Source organism: Carlito syrichta, unplaced genomic scaffold (genome assembly GCF_000164805.1).
Source record: "Carlito syrichta isolate Samal-C Ts95f unplaced genomic scaffold, Tarsius_syrichta-2.0.1 Scaffold304573, whole genome shotgun sequence".
Taxonomy (NCBI): Eukaryota; Metazoa; Chordata; class Mammalia; order Primates; family Tarsiidae; genus Carlito; species Carlito syrichta.
Window position 1 is genome coordinate 198,530 of NW_007248669.1, and position 16,292 is coordinate 214,821.

At 43.2% G+C, this 16,292-nt stretch overlaps 1 protein-coding gene across 1 annotated transcript in view; it reads right to left on the minus strand.

The window, feature by feature from the left end:
* The window catches only part of RAI14 (retinoic acid induced 14), a 154,379-nt gene extending 140,909 nt beyond the window's left edge, over nt 1-13,470 (minus strand). The window contains exon 1 of the mRNA XM_008060261.2: nt 13,422-13,470. The gene's annotated coding sequence lies outside the window, so the exon portion shown is untranslated. The remainder of the gene's footprint in view (nt 1-13,421) is intronic.
* Nucleotides 13,471-16,292: the final 2,822 nt, after the last annotated feature.

A 16,292-nucleotide genomic window follows, 5' to 3' on the forward strand; every position in this document is an offset into this window, starting at 1 on the left:
CAAAAAGCCCCCCCCCCCCCCGCCTCACTCTAACCAGGTAATTCTAGTAGCAGATGCTCCCTTAGAGCGGAAATATGTCCCCAGAAGGGCTAGTCAGAGACTCTCCCTGGGATGCTGGAGTTCGAGGAGGGAAAAGGGGTCCTTCTTCTCTGGTGGGAAACCGGGAATCCATAAGCCTGGCAGCTACCCAAGACCCAATTCTAGCTCTGTACAGAAAGGTGGTTTAGGAGGGAGGAGTGCTGATTCCACAGACCGTCAAGGTCCTGCTACAGCCATACCCTTTTAGTACAGGATACACCATCACTTAAGCCCAGACACTTGCCTTCTAGCCTAAAATAGTTCAAGCAACCTAAGAGTACTGACAAATACTTTGGTGTCTTCTTACTCACTCAATCACAGTCAGTCTGTCACCTCAGATGCCATAATAAAAGGGGTACCCGGACCTTCAACAGAATAGCTGCAGCTTGCATTTCTGTCTGTTCAGCTCATTTCTGCAGGCAATAGCTAAATTTACATTATAAACCTACAGAAGTGAAATATACACTCCCTGGAGTCTGAATGCAATGAGTACTGTGAAATGACTTACAATGTACCCTGCAAAACTGCAGGTTAGGGAGGACTTGTTTATCATTCACTTGTTTGGCTATTAGTCGCTTCCTGATCTGTTCTACCCATGACCTTGCACGCCCTCACCTCCTAAGTACTCCATTCATTGCCTGTTTCTAACAGTGTTGCAGTCACCGCAGGAGGGAGTTCTCTGGGCTATTTCCATTCTGAAAGTAAGTACTGCTCTTTGGGTCTCCTATAGAAACCAGGTCAACAAGGAAAATAATCACAATTAACTGAAAATGAACAACACGATACTAAAAACCCTCACAGAATAAAAAGCCAACTGTAACAGCTGGGTCTAAGATGGACTAGTACTTGGAGTCCAGAGATGGGCTTGGTCTCTGGGTTTCCCATGGGGTGGACCCTACTTCCTCTGCTTCCCAGGGACTTGACTCCACAGAGACAAGGGGATACAAAGGAGGGAAACAAGGAAGCTGTTCCCTGAGCTGAGGCCAGGGAAGACTAGGAAAAGCCTTCAGGTTAGGCAGGGAAAAGGAGAAAGGGACAGGCAGTGGGAAAGTTGCTCCAGGGTATGGGAGTGAAATGGGTGCTGGGGGCCAGAATGCCTCAAGGCCCAGTGATAATCATTTGAGCAGTTAAGCTTTGAATAGTGGTGAAGATGTGATATCCAAAAACATCCTAGTTGTCCTAAACAAGACACCTAGCATAGTGGCTCAAACATCAAAGTATCACTCCCCAGGGTCCACGCCACCTTTGATTTGCCACACTACTGCCCTAGCAAGCCTTTCAGATCTTTTCCCACCAGAAAGCTGCAGCTGTTCCACACCTAGGCCATGGGAGGGGCTAGAACCACCTGCCTGGTGAAGATGAACTTCAACTAACTGAATTTGAAACCCTGGACCTTCTACCTTTCCATTTCAACGAATTCCTGTGTTTAGGCATAAAAAACAGACAACATTAACATAAAGGTTGGAGAATGCTTCCATGAGCAGTAACAGAGATGTAACATGCTCCCGCTGTGCCTTACATATATCCACAAACCTACATACCCTGCATCGAGTGCTAAAAGGGTTTACACAGTAAAAATATCATGGCTACTCAAGAACTTGCAATTTAAAAGAAAAGGTAGGAAACCTATAATGTCTTCTTACTCATGCCATAGGTACTGAATACCAACCATGAGTCAAGTACACAGGCAACACAGAAATGTGAATCACATACCATACTAGTCTGTAAAATCAGCCTTATTTTTTAAGTCCATATGGATTAATGCATTTGTACAAAAGAAGCAATATGGATTTGTAAACTAAAAACTCAAATGTCCATTATACCACACATTATCAGTTTGTGATGAAGCTATTATAATTCTCTACAAAAATGCTTAAAGCTAAGGGCAAGATCTCAGTTAACTAGGTAAAGACATTGGAAAGCTTAATCAAACATGTATTTATTAAGGGCATTCTAGGTGCCAGGTGGAGCTGGGGGGTCACAGTATCTATAAAAAGACATATTACTCAGACCGGTGCTATCCAATACTATAGCTGTTAGCCACATGTGGTTTTTGAACATATGAAATGTGGTTGTGCAAATTGAGATGCACTTTAAATGGAAAACACAAAATGGATTTAAAAGACTTACTAGGAAAAAAGAATGTCAACCATATAATAAAGTTTTATATGGATTGTGTGTTACAAATGATAATATTTTGGTTTAGTCTAAGTAAAATAAATTATTATTACTTTTTTCTTTAGATTTAAAAATATAGTTTATTTAAAAGTAAATTAGAGAGAGAGAGAGAGAGAGAGAGAAGATTCATCTCCCCAAGGTGGGGGAGGAGACCAAAGTCAGGAAGCATGGCAACAACCAAGTCTAGCAAGGCAATGGTCCGTAAAATAAATTATTAAAATTAATTTTTTTTTGACTTTTTTATTGTGACTACTAGGAAATTCAGTATTACCTATGTGACCTGTATTTACAGCTTGTTTGCATTTCTGTTAGTCAGTAATGATTTAGGTCTTTCCCTTCAAAGACTGTGATAATAACATTATTATTAATTACTAACAAAGCAGACCTAAAATTGAGTAGAAAATATAAATGCTCCCAGTTTTAACAATCACTATTGTAAGATCACTAAACTCTGATCTATTAAATCCTGCAAGTTAATAATTAAACAATGACTGAAAGTTATAGTTTAAAAGATTCACTCTGCCACATGGAGAAGAAGGAATAACTAACCAACAATTTTATTTCACTCAAGACCGATAGACTCTTAGTCCATGCAAACTCAACTACTATCCTGTTACGTACTCTTCAGAAAACATGTCTACGTTTTTCCCTATCAACAGTTGAACAATTTTCCAAGAGACTCAACAAGGGAATTTAACTTCACCATTGCATCATGCTAAAGACCATCATCTTCAGCTTAACCAACATGCTACTACTATGTGTCTAGATGATGGCTGAAGAAAGAAAGACAAGTTCTCTGGTGAAACTGAGGAATTAATGCAATCTGGAATAAGACTGGACACTAATGGAGGAAATATGTCTTTACATTACCCATATTATACAATGACATAATAATAGAAGGACAAATAGGGAGAATAACAATACAGAGAAACATAGTTGCAAACTACACAGAAGATGCAAGGCAAGATATATTACACTAACATATGGGGCCACCTCTCTTTATTGCTATAGATTATAATGGCAGGAATAATCATGTTGGCCAATCTATCAGCAGTTCTTTAAAGGTAGATCAGTAAAGAACATGATGACATTAGCAATGTGAATAGCACAATAGCTATCTTTTACTTAAATAATTATTTTGCAAATTTTTATTTTTTATTTTTTAGTTGGAGTCTCATTCTGTCACCCAGACTGGAGTGCCATGGCACACTCATGGCCACCCCAGCATCAACCTGCTGGGTTCCAGCAATCCTTCTGCCTCAGTCTTAAATAGCTGGAACTACAGGAGCGTGCTTCCATGCCTGGCTAACTTTTTATTTACTGTAGAGATGAGGTCTCGCCAAGTTGCCTGGACTGGTCTCAAACCTGGGGGCTCAGGCAACCCACTCGTCTCGGCCTCCCAAAACAATGGGATTATAGGCTGAGCCACCGAGCCTGGCCAAACTTTTTTTTTTAATGATTTTATTACACATGAGTATCATCTCATCTAATGCTCCCACAAGCATTTCGAAATGAGATGCTCTCATTCTGAATTATTATTATCCGTTATTATTCCCAGCTTCTAGCTTAGGAAATTACAGAAGAGAAAGTTTGGTCAAAGGGCTAGATTTAAACTAAGGTTCAACTGCTGAGCCCAAGACATGACACTGGACTGCACAGTAGACAACACTAATAATTTTTACAAGGCTGGACAGTAGACAAACTTTTTTGGTACTTAAAAAAATATCCGGCCAGGCGCAGTGGCTCATGCCTATAATACCAGCACCTTGGGAGGCTAAAGTGAGAGGATTGCCTGAGTCCACAGGTTTGAGACCAGCCTGGGCAACTTGGTGAGACCTCATCTCTACATAAATCAAAAAATTAGCCGGGCATGGTGGTGTATGTCTATAGTTCCAGTTACTTGGGAGGCTGAGGAGGAAGGATCACCTGAGCACAGCAGGTGAAGGCTGTGGTGGGCATGAGGTGTGCCACTACACTCCAGTCTGGGAGACAGAGTGAGACTCCAACTCAAAAAAATAAAAAATAAGAAAAAATCCATTACCCTTAAAGATGGAACAGTCCTCAGAACTGCTGCTGGCACATGGAGAGGCTCTTCTAGGAAGTCTGAATGCACCAATCTGCAAAAGGCATTCCTTCTGGCTGTGTGCCTTCACTCATTTACCCCTGCCTCACTCCAGCCCAGGGCAGTGTCTTTATTTCTTTGTCCTTCTCGTGTGGAGCATATGTCTAATGAATAATTTTACTGAACTCACAAGTCAACAAATCCTTTTCCATATAGCTTAGATGAGGATACACAGTCAATAACAGAAAATGTAAAGATAATTACAGACAAGTGAAGTGGCTATTTTTACATTCAGTTGAACTGGCAAAGAACAGATTGAGATGGCGGTTTCATGTCTTGGCAACAATTTGGAAAAGCAGAATGAAGCCTAAATACATATATACTTTCCTATCATTTACGACATGTCTATTCCTTAAGAAATTATTCCCTACTGTGTAACAACTCCCTCCAAGCTATAAAAATTGAAATACTGCAATTCTTCAGGACAATTCAAGGCACAGGTATTATAATAAAAGTGGCAGCCTAAAAAAATCATCCAACAAGACAAGAATGGGGCAGGGGTGCGCAGGTGACATTTGTTCTGGAAGCCACACACAAAAGCGCCCACAGCCCGGCAAGCTGCCACCTAAGCCTGCAGCGGTTATCACCAGGATAGGGTGAGCTGCTCCTTGTTTCTTTTGCCACAGTGATATAAACACCCACTTTCAGTGTACTGAGAATCAAATGCTCTTTGTTCTAAGGGGTATGCACTTAAAATAATCAGGGGTTGTTTTAAAGAAGAGGCGGAAAGCAAGCTTGTCGCCAAACAAGGCACAAATAGTAACACAGCCATGAACAGATTGGCCTGGAGACCAGCTTGGGATAGGTATCACTTGGAGGAAATCAGGGTACTGTGGGTCTGTCCCATTCTGGCTTTTAGAGACTCTAGAAGAAGAGCAATAGAAAAAGTAAATAGATGGCACACCCAACAACATTGCATAAAGTTGTGTAGCGTAGAAATACTCTAATTACCTACAAATTTATCAAGATTGCTGACCGAATGTATATAGGAGGTTAGTGGTAGAAATGAGTTTTTCCTAAAACAACTCTCTCTCTCTCTCTCTCTCTCTCTCTCTCTCTCTCTCTCTCTCTCTCTCTCACTCTCTCTCTCTCTCTCCCCCCTTCACCCCTCTCCAAGGAAATTCTGGATAGCAGGTATATAGATATTGGCTATAATTTTTTTGAGTCGGAGTCTCACTCTGTGGCCCAGGTTAGAGTGCAGTGGCATACTCACGGCCACTGCAGCCTCAACCTGCTGGGCTCTGGCAATCCTTCTCCCTCAGTCCTCCAAGAAGCTGATACAACAGGTGCACGCTACTATGCCCAGCTTATTATTATTATTATTATTATTACTGATTTATTGTAGAGATAAGGTCTGACCAAATTGTCTAGGCTGGTCTTGAACCCCTGACCTCAGGCAATCCTCTCGCCTTGGCCTCCCAAAGTGCTGCGCCCAGCCTGGCTATGATTTCTGTATCTGAATTTTGAATAGTTTTTTTTCTGATTTAAAAAATACTCCAGTCTGAGCAACATAGTAAGACCCTGTCTCTACAAAAATTTTTCTTTTTATTTAAATTTTTTATTTTAAATATGTGGGATAACGTTCAGGGTTAGGTATACAAATGTTTATTAAGCAGGGACCCCTGTTGATGAGGTATGCCACCCCCTCACCGGCAGTTTACAAAAATTTTTTTAAATAGTTGGGCATGGTGGCACATGCTGAGGCAAGAGGATTACTTGAGCCCAGGAGTTCAAGGCTACAGTGAACCAGAATTGTGCTACTGTACTCCACCCTGGGCAACAGAAAAAGCTCTGTCTCAAAAGAATTTTAAAAATTTTTAAGAGAAACTTTTTTATCAAAAGAGAAAAATGATATAAGCTCCAAAGAAAATCTAAAGACTTTTTTTATTTCTTTAAACAAAGACCCAAGAAGGCTCTGAGAGCATCTGAATCAACTCACAGTCATGATAAATGGGGGCCAGGCCTGAAGTGAGATTTGCTTGGAGAGAGAAAAGGAGAAGACTCAACACCGTACCTGGTGTTACAGTCTCCTGACATGTTCAGTGAAGGACACTGAACCCTTCCTGGGGACCTGACAGAATGTTTGTGTCAGGGCCTATCTTATATATCCCTTTCAGCTGCTCTTCATAGGAAGAAATAAATGTGAACTGATGTCCAGGAGCCTTTGGGTTCACAAGCTCCTGTACCCTCTGGGTGGCTGAGAAGAAACCACTGGGCACTCACAGCTTTTCTCAGCAATGCAAGTGAGGGTCAATCAACAACATGTCAACTTTCACAGGAGGAACTACTCAAATGACTTGAACATTCTTGTCAAATTAAGAGACTAAGCACAGGATCTGTGAACTCACAGACAAGGCCTGACAAATAGATTTGTTGATGTGGTTCTCACAGCAGGGTGCTAAGGGCCTGGGTCCCGCACCTTTTCTGACCTTTATGCTGTTGCTCCATGTCACTGGCCTCCCCTGGGACTCCCAATTTCCCCCCTATTTTTCAATATGGATTGTCCAAATCTGTATAAATCTTCTTCACATATAACCATTATAACTAGCTATGTACAGGACTCCCAAGGACACTGTCTATCTCTGAGAGAAGAAAAATGCAGTGTGTAGGAAGGAGCCCAGCACTGCAAGCAGTCAGAACTAAGGTCACGTACTGCTCTGCCTCTTACTGTCACTTCCAAGGGGTCTTTTCTACTTCTCTAAGCTTTAATCTCATTTTGTAAAAAGAGTTTCACCACCGCCACCACCACCAGCACCACCACCAGCACTACCATCAGCACCACAATCAGCACCACCAGCAGCACCAATAGTCTGCCTTGTAGCAGATTGCAAACATGCCTTAACTTAGCTAACACTGTAAGTCCATGCGGGCAGGGCTTGCCATTCATCCAGGAATCTTCTAACACTCATTATCCCATCAACATGTACCCCTCATGGAAAACCTGACAATGAATAAGACCAGCCCTGACATCATTCATGGACAGCCCAGTAGCAAAGTGTCTGTTGCAGAGATGCTAAACTGACCTGTTGAAAGAGCTTTCATCAGGTCAGGCACCCCTCTGTGACACATAGGTCAACGGCCCTTTTGGTCCAATTTTTTACTGAAGTGGCTGGAGGATGTCACACAAGGTGAACATCAGCAGAAGATATTCTGAGTATGACTGACAATAGCAGTACCTTCCCCCAGTGTCTGCCACTTCCCACAGAAGGATGTTCTCCTGAGGGTCAGTTCCCTAACTAGGTAAGGTGGCCCTGTCTTCCTCAGACCCCATTGCCCATTCAGGCTAGGAGGCCAAGACAAGAACCGCAAAACAAAGAGTGCATTGGGGGATATTCCCCCCACTGAGCTGAACAGTCAAAGGCCTACCTGTGAGCCTGTGGGGCCCTAGGACATCTCACTTCCCTCCTGCCAACGGCAAAGCCAGGAAACGGCCACCACCTGAAAAGCAGAAGACAGTGCAGGCCCAACTCCAGACCAAGCAATGTGTGACCCTTGGGGTAAGAAACTTCAGATCTATCCTTAGAATTCGTCAGGTATCTGTGAAATAGTCAGATTACAGAGCCGATTTTTTTTTTTAACTTCTAAATAGTATTTTATTGCATTCAACAAAAATAGTTCCTAAAAATGGTCAACAATATGTAAATTGGTTGGCATAGCAACTGATAACTAGTTTTCCAAATCAGGGGTATAAAATCCGCAATTATTCCTTTTCACTCATGTGTGTATAGGTTATCAAACTGTCTTGGGGGATAGTGGCATGTAATAGGAAAATCTCTTATAACTATAATGGTGAAAACAATAAACAGAATAAATGCACCGAGGTTTTCTAGGCACAGTCAATAGATCCTGAGTTCTTAACCTGGGTATTCCAAAGAGGTTCATAAATGGCCTAGGGCATTTTTATCAGTCTCATGAACTTCCTGAGACTGATACAAATTATGAAAAATTATAGTATTATTGTATGTAAGTCCATTTTTTTTGGAAGAATGGTCCAAAATCCACATCAGATTTGTGAAGTGTCATCTATGACTCACAAATATTTAAGAATCACTGTAGCCAGGCACGGTGGCTCAGCCTGTAATCCCAGCTGTTTGGGAGGCCGAGGCGAATGGATTGCCTGAACTCACAGGTTTGAGACCCGCCCGGGCAACTTGGCAAGACCTTGTCTCTACAGTAAATCAAAAAATTAAGCCAGGTTTGGTGGCTCAGCCTGTAATCCCGTGCTTTGGGAGGCTGAGATGAGTGGATTGCCTCAGCCCGCGGGTTCGAGACCCGCCTGGGCAACTTGGTGAGACCTCATCTCTATAATAAATAAAAAAATAAGCTGGGTGTGGTGGCACACACCTATAGTTCCAACTACTTGGAAGGCTGAGGTGGAAGCATCGCCAGAGCCCAGCAGGTCGAGGCTGCAGTGTCCAGGAGCGTGCCACTGCACTCCAGTCTGGGCTACAGAGACTCCAACTCAAAAAAAAAAAAAGAAAGAAAGAAATCACTGTAGATGCTCTTTCCTGGCTTGCAAATGGATTCCTACTGCACACTTTACTCTGTGCTACCCTAGTACAAAAGGAAGCCTCTGAGGCTTCTTATTCCCCATAAGCAAATTCTGCTAGAGTTTCTTTTTTTTTTTTTTCTGGCTGAGTTTCTACCACTTCAGCCAGCAAAAGCAACTGGACAGATGTAGTCCAAGTGAAAACAGATAGATGCTGCTGCTGCTGTTAATTTTAAAGCACTTAGCTCTTAAAAAAAAAAAAATCTAAATTAAGCAAACTGAATTCCTCTGGAACTCATACTGAAAAAGACACAAAGAAGATTGATTTTTAAAATTTCATCAACAGTAATACCTAACAGAAATTTAAAAATTAAATTGAGAAAAAAGATAATATAATAAACAATTTAGGGAAACTGACACAGTAGGTGATGAATTGCTTGTGTTGGGTTACTTTATAATAATCTCCGGCGTTCACTAAATGTCAATGTAAGAAAAAAAAATTTTTTAAAAAGAGTTCATGTACTTTCTTCTATTGTAGGGTAAGCTTCTCGGACTACAACCAACTTTTTTCACAAATGGGTTGTTTATTTAGTAGCAGGGATGAACAGAACATGAAAAACCCCCAAAAGTTTCCTCTTGCCCAGGGGTGACCAAAGTGGAATTATATGGCAAGACTCTAATTTCCAGTGAATACCATTTACTACAGAAGGGACTGGATGAGACCACAGGTTATATGAGGTGAGACCTGTCACAAAAACCCAGTTGATAGATCTGTCAAGACACAATGCACACACTTCCCCCAGAGAGTGGACAGGAAGGAAAGGTGTTTTTTTCACGTCTTCTGAATTTCAACTTGGCATTTTGCTGCTGACAACCTGCACTCCTTTGCTTTTTGATTATTGTTTAATTCTCTAAACTAGGACAGCTCTATATCTGATGACTGCTACAAGGGGCTTAATGACATCTGTGTGAGTATGTAGTTCATTAAGTATTAATCTCCTGCTATGTGACAGATACTCTAAAGTTCACAAAAAATATAAAGTTGAAGAATGAGGCGTGCTTTCTTCAGTCAGAGAATAATTTTGTTTTTGTTTTGTTTTGTTTGTTTTGCTTTTGAGTCAGAGTCTCACTTTCTCGCCCAAGCTGGAGTGCAGTGGCATGCTCACGGCAACACCAGCATCGACCCACTGGGCTCAGGCGATCCCTTGGCCTCAGTCTTCCAAGCAGCAAGAACTACAGGCGCATGCTACTATTCCTGGCTAATTTTTCGCTATATTGTAGAGACGAGGTCTCACTAAGTTGCTCAGGCTGGTCTCAAACCCCTGGGCTCAGGCAATCCCCTCACCTCGGCCTCCCAAAGTACTGGGATTACAGGCTTGAGCCACCCCACCTGGCTTTGAAGAAAGTGTTTTTAAGTACATGGCTAAGTTAGTAAAATTACTTTTTAAAATATTGAGTAAATTTACTGATACACATCGGAGAGTCTGATATCAAAGAGCAGACTAGTTTTTTTGTTCATTGTAGATGGCTAGAGTTGGAAAATTGGCATTTGATGAACATTCTTTCTCTAACTTTTGTTGAACCATCTGTACTTTTCAGCTCATGAATCACTACAAACCAAAAGAGAAGAAATCTCTTCAAACCATGCAACATTTTGATAATAATCATTTAATTATATGCTATAGTTTTCACTTTGAAGTTTAATCCTATCCAGATCCATAATATATTGATTTCTTTCAATATCATTTTATTACAGAAGACAAAATGATTGTACCTCAATACTCAGAAATTTTTTTTTTTTTTTTTGAGTTGGAGTCTCACTCCGTCGCCCAGGCTGGAGTGCAGTACACACTCACAGCCACCCCAGTATCGACCTGCTGGGCTCCAGTGATTCTTTCACCTCAGCCTTCCAAGTAGCCGAAACTACAGGCATGGGCTACCATGCCTGGTTAATTTTTTATTTATTGTAGAGATGAGATCTCGCCAAGTTGCCAGGGTTGGTCTCAACCCCACAGGTTCAGGCAATCCACTCACCTTGGCCTCCCAAAGTGCCGGGAATACAGGTTGAGCCACCGAGCCCAACCAATACTCAGTAATTTTTAAAAGATAGCATCAGTATTACATACCTCTATGGTTAATTGGGGAAAATGTCTAGAATCTTTTTCTCTATCTCATCCTTAAAATACACCCTAGGCCTTTGATATATTTAGCTTCGGTTTGTCAACTCCTATACTCATCATGCAAGGTAGAGAAAATTCAGTTGCCTTCTAGCAAAATAACACACTGCACCATAACAGTGAATGTCTTCTGTACCATGAATTAAGAATTTTATGATGTACATAAGAGTATTTCTAGATACCTAACTATATATTGGTTGCTCCTAGATCTTCAGATTAAGGTCATCATTTTCCTTCCATCATGAAAAACACCTCTCCACCCCCCCTTGCCAAAAAAAAAAAAAAAAAAAACCCTCATAGATGAGGACAATGATGATATACCTTCCACAACAATTGAGTGAAATATATTCTTCTGTGCTTAGAAATTCAGCGTGACTGGTGTTGACTGAGATGGTTGCTGGCCTGATGCTGTATGGAATAGAGTCAGCGTCCCTTGGTTATGTATACTCCACATTGATAACATTGGTTATCAAGAAAGGGAAATGTCTATGTGTTTCTGAGCAATGTGTTACTTATATTTCCTCTTAATTCAGGATTAGGCAAGATGTTGGGGGATGGAATCTGAAGACACAAGCGGCTTGTGTGATAAACTGCACAGATTTAAATGGAGTGGTTTCTTTATAACACATGTTTTCTTATCCTAAAGGAACCTGTAAATAGGACATATGGAGCACTTAACAGCAGTGGAACAACTGGCAGCATTTAAGATGTCCAACGGGTGTTAAAAAGAGAAATTTCAGGTAAATAATCACATTTGTTCCTCAAACATTTGTTTCTCTACTATGCATCAACATTGTTCTAGACACAAGAAATACAATACTGAACAAGTGTGGCAAGACCCCCGCCTTCATGGAGGTCATATTCTAGTGTAGAAGACAATGTTAATTTTTTTTTTTTTTTTTTTTTGAGTCGGAGTCCATTCTGTCACCCAGGCTTAAGTGCAATGACACAATCATGGCTCACCACAGCCTTAACTTCCTGGACTCAGGTAATCGTTCCACCTCAGTGTTCCAAGCAGCCGGGACTATAGGTGCATACGACCACGCTCATCTAATTTTTTGATTGTAGAGACAATGTCTCACTATGCTGGTATCAAGCTCCAGGACTCAAGCGATCCTCCCGCCTCAGCCTCTAAAAATGCTGGGGCTACAGACATGAGCCACTGCAACCAGCCACTAATATAAATTAAGAAACAGACTGAGTATCTCTAATCTGAAGCTCTGAATCTGAAATGCTCAAAAATTTGAAACTCTTTGAGCCCCTTGGCACTCAACGAAAATGCTTATGGGAGTCTTTGGATTTTCGGATTAGAGAATGATAACACTTCTGGTCCTAAGCATTTCCAATAAAGAATTCTCAGCCTGTACCTGGCAAGCTAGAGGGCGGTAAGTGCCTTGGAGGAAAAAAAAGCAGGGAAGAGAGGTTGCAGGGTGGACTAGAGGCGGGTGTCTGAACATAATACCTGAGGGTTTGAGGGCACAGTCGTGTAAGCATCTACTTGGGAGGTGCTTTCCAGGTAGTGGGAACAGCAAGTGCAAAGGCTCTGAGGCAGGAATGTGCATGGTAATTTGAAGGAATAATGAGGAAGCCAACGTGTTTAAATGCCTTCAACTCCTTCCAGTTGAAGTGGTTACCACTAGGGGCAAAATGTGTCACTAACAGAGCCACATTTGCGGAAGAGGTTGAGTAAGTAATCCGAGGTCACACACCAGTGACTGAGAAAAGGCTGCAATACAAGTATCCCACACTCAGCAACACAGTTTTTCCTCATGCTTCAATTTTGTAATGAGGAGACATTTTTCTTATTTAAAAGATAATAATAAAACTGAAGGGAAAAAAACAAACAAGAAATAATCCAGCCAATTACCATAATCTTCTTAGAGCTTAAATTTGATCAGTTTCACTTTTTTATTCAGCTAGTCATGAGAGACCCTGCAAACACCCTAAGTATTTGTTGAGAAGCGAATGAAATAATAAAAGCAGTACTACCTAGACCTCACTACCCAACAACTAACTGTATAGGTGTGTAACAGAAAAATGTGTGCGCAAAGAGACATATCGTAGGATATTTATTGTACATCCTGTTTGTAATAGTAAAAAAATCAATATCAATCAATAAGTGAAAACAGACTGTCCCTCAACAGAAAACCGGAAACTAATTTTCTCTTGGCAAGGGAATGAGTATACTACCACATATTCATACACTGGCATTCTCCATCATAGCTAAAGTGAATAAAGATCTGCATGTACCTCAAAACATAACGGTAAGCTAAAAAAACGTGAGTTGCATATATATAAAATTATGCCATTTAGATAAAATGTTAAACAAATTTACATATACTTTTTTGTGAAGCTACTATATAATATACAGAAGCACCAAAACATGCTTGGGAACCGTATACACTAACTTCATACTACTGGGTACCTGAGGCTGGAGGCAGAGGAAGGCAGATGAATAAAATATTTAAATTACAGTTTAATTAGAGGGGATACGAAGCAAATATATAAAAATATTAGCAACTCTTAAACCTAATAGAAAAATAGATGCCTTACTATATTCTCGTTATTACGTTAGAAATATTTTTTACCAGGCACAGTGGCTCACGCCTGTAATTCCAGCACTTTGGGAGGCCAAGGTAAGAGGACTGCCTGAGTCTAGGGGTTCAAGACCAGCCTGGGCAACTTGGCAAGACCACGTCTCTATAATAAATCAAAAAATTAGGCAGGTGTGGTAGTGCATGCCTGTAGTTCCGGCTACTTGGAAGGCTGATGTGGAAGAATAGCCTAAGCCCAGCAAGTCAAGGCTGCAGTGGCTGTGAGCGTGCTAATGCACTTCAGCCCGGGAGACAAAGTGAGACTCCAACTTAAAAAATATATATATTTTTTTTTAATTTATTTATTTTCAAGGCAGGGTCTCACTATGTTGCTCAGGCTAGTCTCAAATGCCCAGGCTGAAGGTATCCTCCTGCCTTAGCCTCCCAAGTAGCTAGCTTTATCTGGCCAGTTATTATTTTTAAAGGAAGAAAGGGGAGGAGAAGAGAGGGAGGAAGGGACAAAAGTTTTCTAGCACCTTCTATTAATTCCAAAGCCCAGTTGTCTTTAACCTCCAAATTTCAGTTTCTTCACCTTTAAGGCCTGGGTGATAGTAAGCACACCTGCCTGAAACATATTTTGAGAAGTAGCAGATTGGAGACAGAATTCCATTGTCAGATACATGACTAGTGGGCAGGGACACTGCATCATTCCCCCATTGAAAGGGAGCAAGGAGGGGCTCAGCATCCATTATTTTTATTCAATTCACTGATAACAGTAATAAGATTTTTCAAAAAGGTTATAACCAATGCCTACAACATCATACCCAAAAGCTATAAAAAAAATAAAATCTGAGTGTAAATGACGCAATAAATTCACTAATGAAGCATCTCAGTCAATGAAGATAATCGTGTGACAGCCCAGCATGGGCCATCTCTCCCAATCCATGCTACACGTGCTCGCTGGTTAAAAGATAAGAACTGGATACATTTCCTCACATAAAATCGACTGCCTCACAAGCCCAACAGGGGGAAAAAAGAACGCACTTGTTAGGCATCGTTAAGAAAAGATTATCCAGCCGGGCTTGTTGGCTCAGCCTGTAATCCCGCGCTTTGGGAGGCTGAGTGAATTGTCTGAGCCCGTGGGTTCGAGACCTGCCTGGGCAACTTGGCGAGACCTCATCGCCACAATAAATCAAAAATTAGCCGGGCGTGGTAGCGCATGCCTGTAGTTCCAGCTACTTGGAAAGTGGAGGGGGAAGGATCGCCGGAGTCCAGCAGGTCGAGGCTGCGGTGGCCGAGAGCGGCCACTGCACTCCAGTCTGGGCGACAGAGTGAGACTCCAACTCAAAAAAAGAAAAAGAAAAGATTATCCGATTATATCCATTGGTAATAAAACTTCCAGTCACACGAGTGAGCAGGGCCCTGCAGGCTGGGGACAGAGCAACCAAAATCCAGCCTCCCTGCGGCTCATGACCTCTTCTCCAACTCTGTTCAAACCTCAGGAAGGTGAGACTCTCCTCGCTGAGCTGAGCTTCTGCTATGTCCTACTGATGGACAGTTCCTCTCTCTGCCAGGCCCTTACAGCCTTGAGATCACACTCCCCAGATCTCTGGCAGAGTTCCCATCCCAGGCAGCTCAGCAGTCTCCTCTCCCAGAAAGAAAAAGGCATCCCATCCAAATCACCTGTGGGCCTGCAGCGAGGAAAAGCCGCCGGTCCTGGGGTGAGCTGCCTGGAGTCGGTAGATACGCTATAATCATCCCTAAAAGTAAAGTTGGTTGAGCCGAGATCTTTGCAAAAAAAAGAGGGGGGGGGGGGCCTGGATACATAGCACAGGCCCAGACCCCTGTGCGGTCATTTTGACCCCACCACGTTACACCGGGTTCATCTGCCTTAATTCCCCGTCTGTCGCGTCTCCAGGCTCTGGGGGCCCCCTCCCCCAAAAGGGGGTTGCGAAACCCAAAGGATTAGTAGATGAGCCCTACCTACAGCAGACACTAGACCGCGGACACAACCCGCCCGAGGTGGCAGCGAAGGGAAGGTGGTCGAGGAGGGTGAATCCCCAACTCTCCAGGACAGGGGTCGCGAGAGATGGCGGGCTCCCGTTTCGCGGCTCCACATCCTCGTTCCCCCCCAAGTCCCAGACGCCCCAACTCCCGCACCCCTCCTCCCCGCCCTCCTCCGAGCCGCGGCGGGGAGAAAGACAAGAAGGCAGGGGGTCAGTGGCAGGCCCGGGAGTGGGGGTGGGGGGTTCTCGCCTGGGCCCTTGGAGCGGCCAAAGGGGGCTCCCTGGAGTCAGAAAAGGAACAATAGCGGACTCTGGGTCCCCCGAGCCATCCGGAGTATCCCCCCCGGCTCGCGCCTCCCGCCCCGGCTCCTTCAAGTTCAGCCGGGAGGCGGGTCGAGCTCAGAAGCAGGGACGCGGGGGGAGCGAGGCGCCAGGCAGGGCGAAGCAGGTGGGACAGGGTGCTGGTTCGAGGGCGCACTCGGAACGCCTCCCACCCCAAGCCTGGCCATTCATTCTCACCCTCGCTCCCGCCGCAACCACCCCGCGCCCTGCGAGTCGCAGGGGGCCAGGAGGAGGAAACCCTTCTCCTAACTTGGCCGCGTCCTCCCGCTCGACCCGAAGCCCCACCATCCTCTTCTTCCTCTCGCCCCCAAATCTGTCCTCCGCGGACAGTTGGCGGCCCGCAGCGGGGCATGGAGAAGTGGCGGG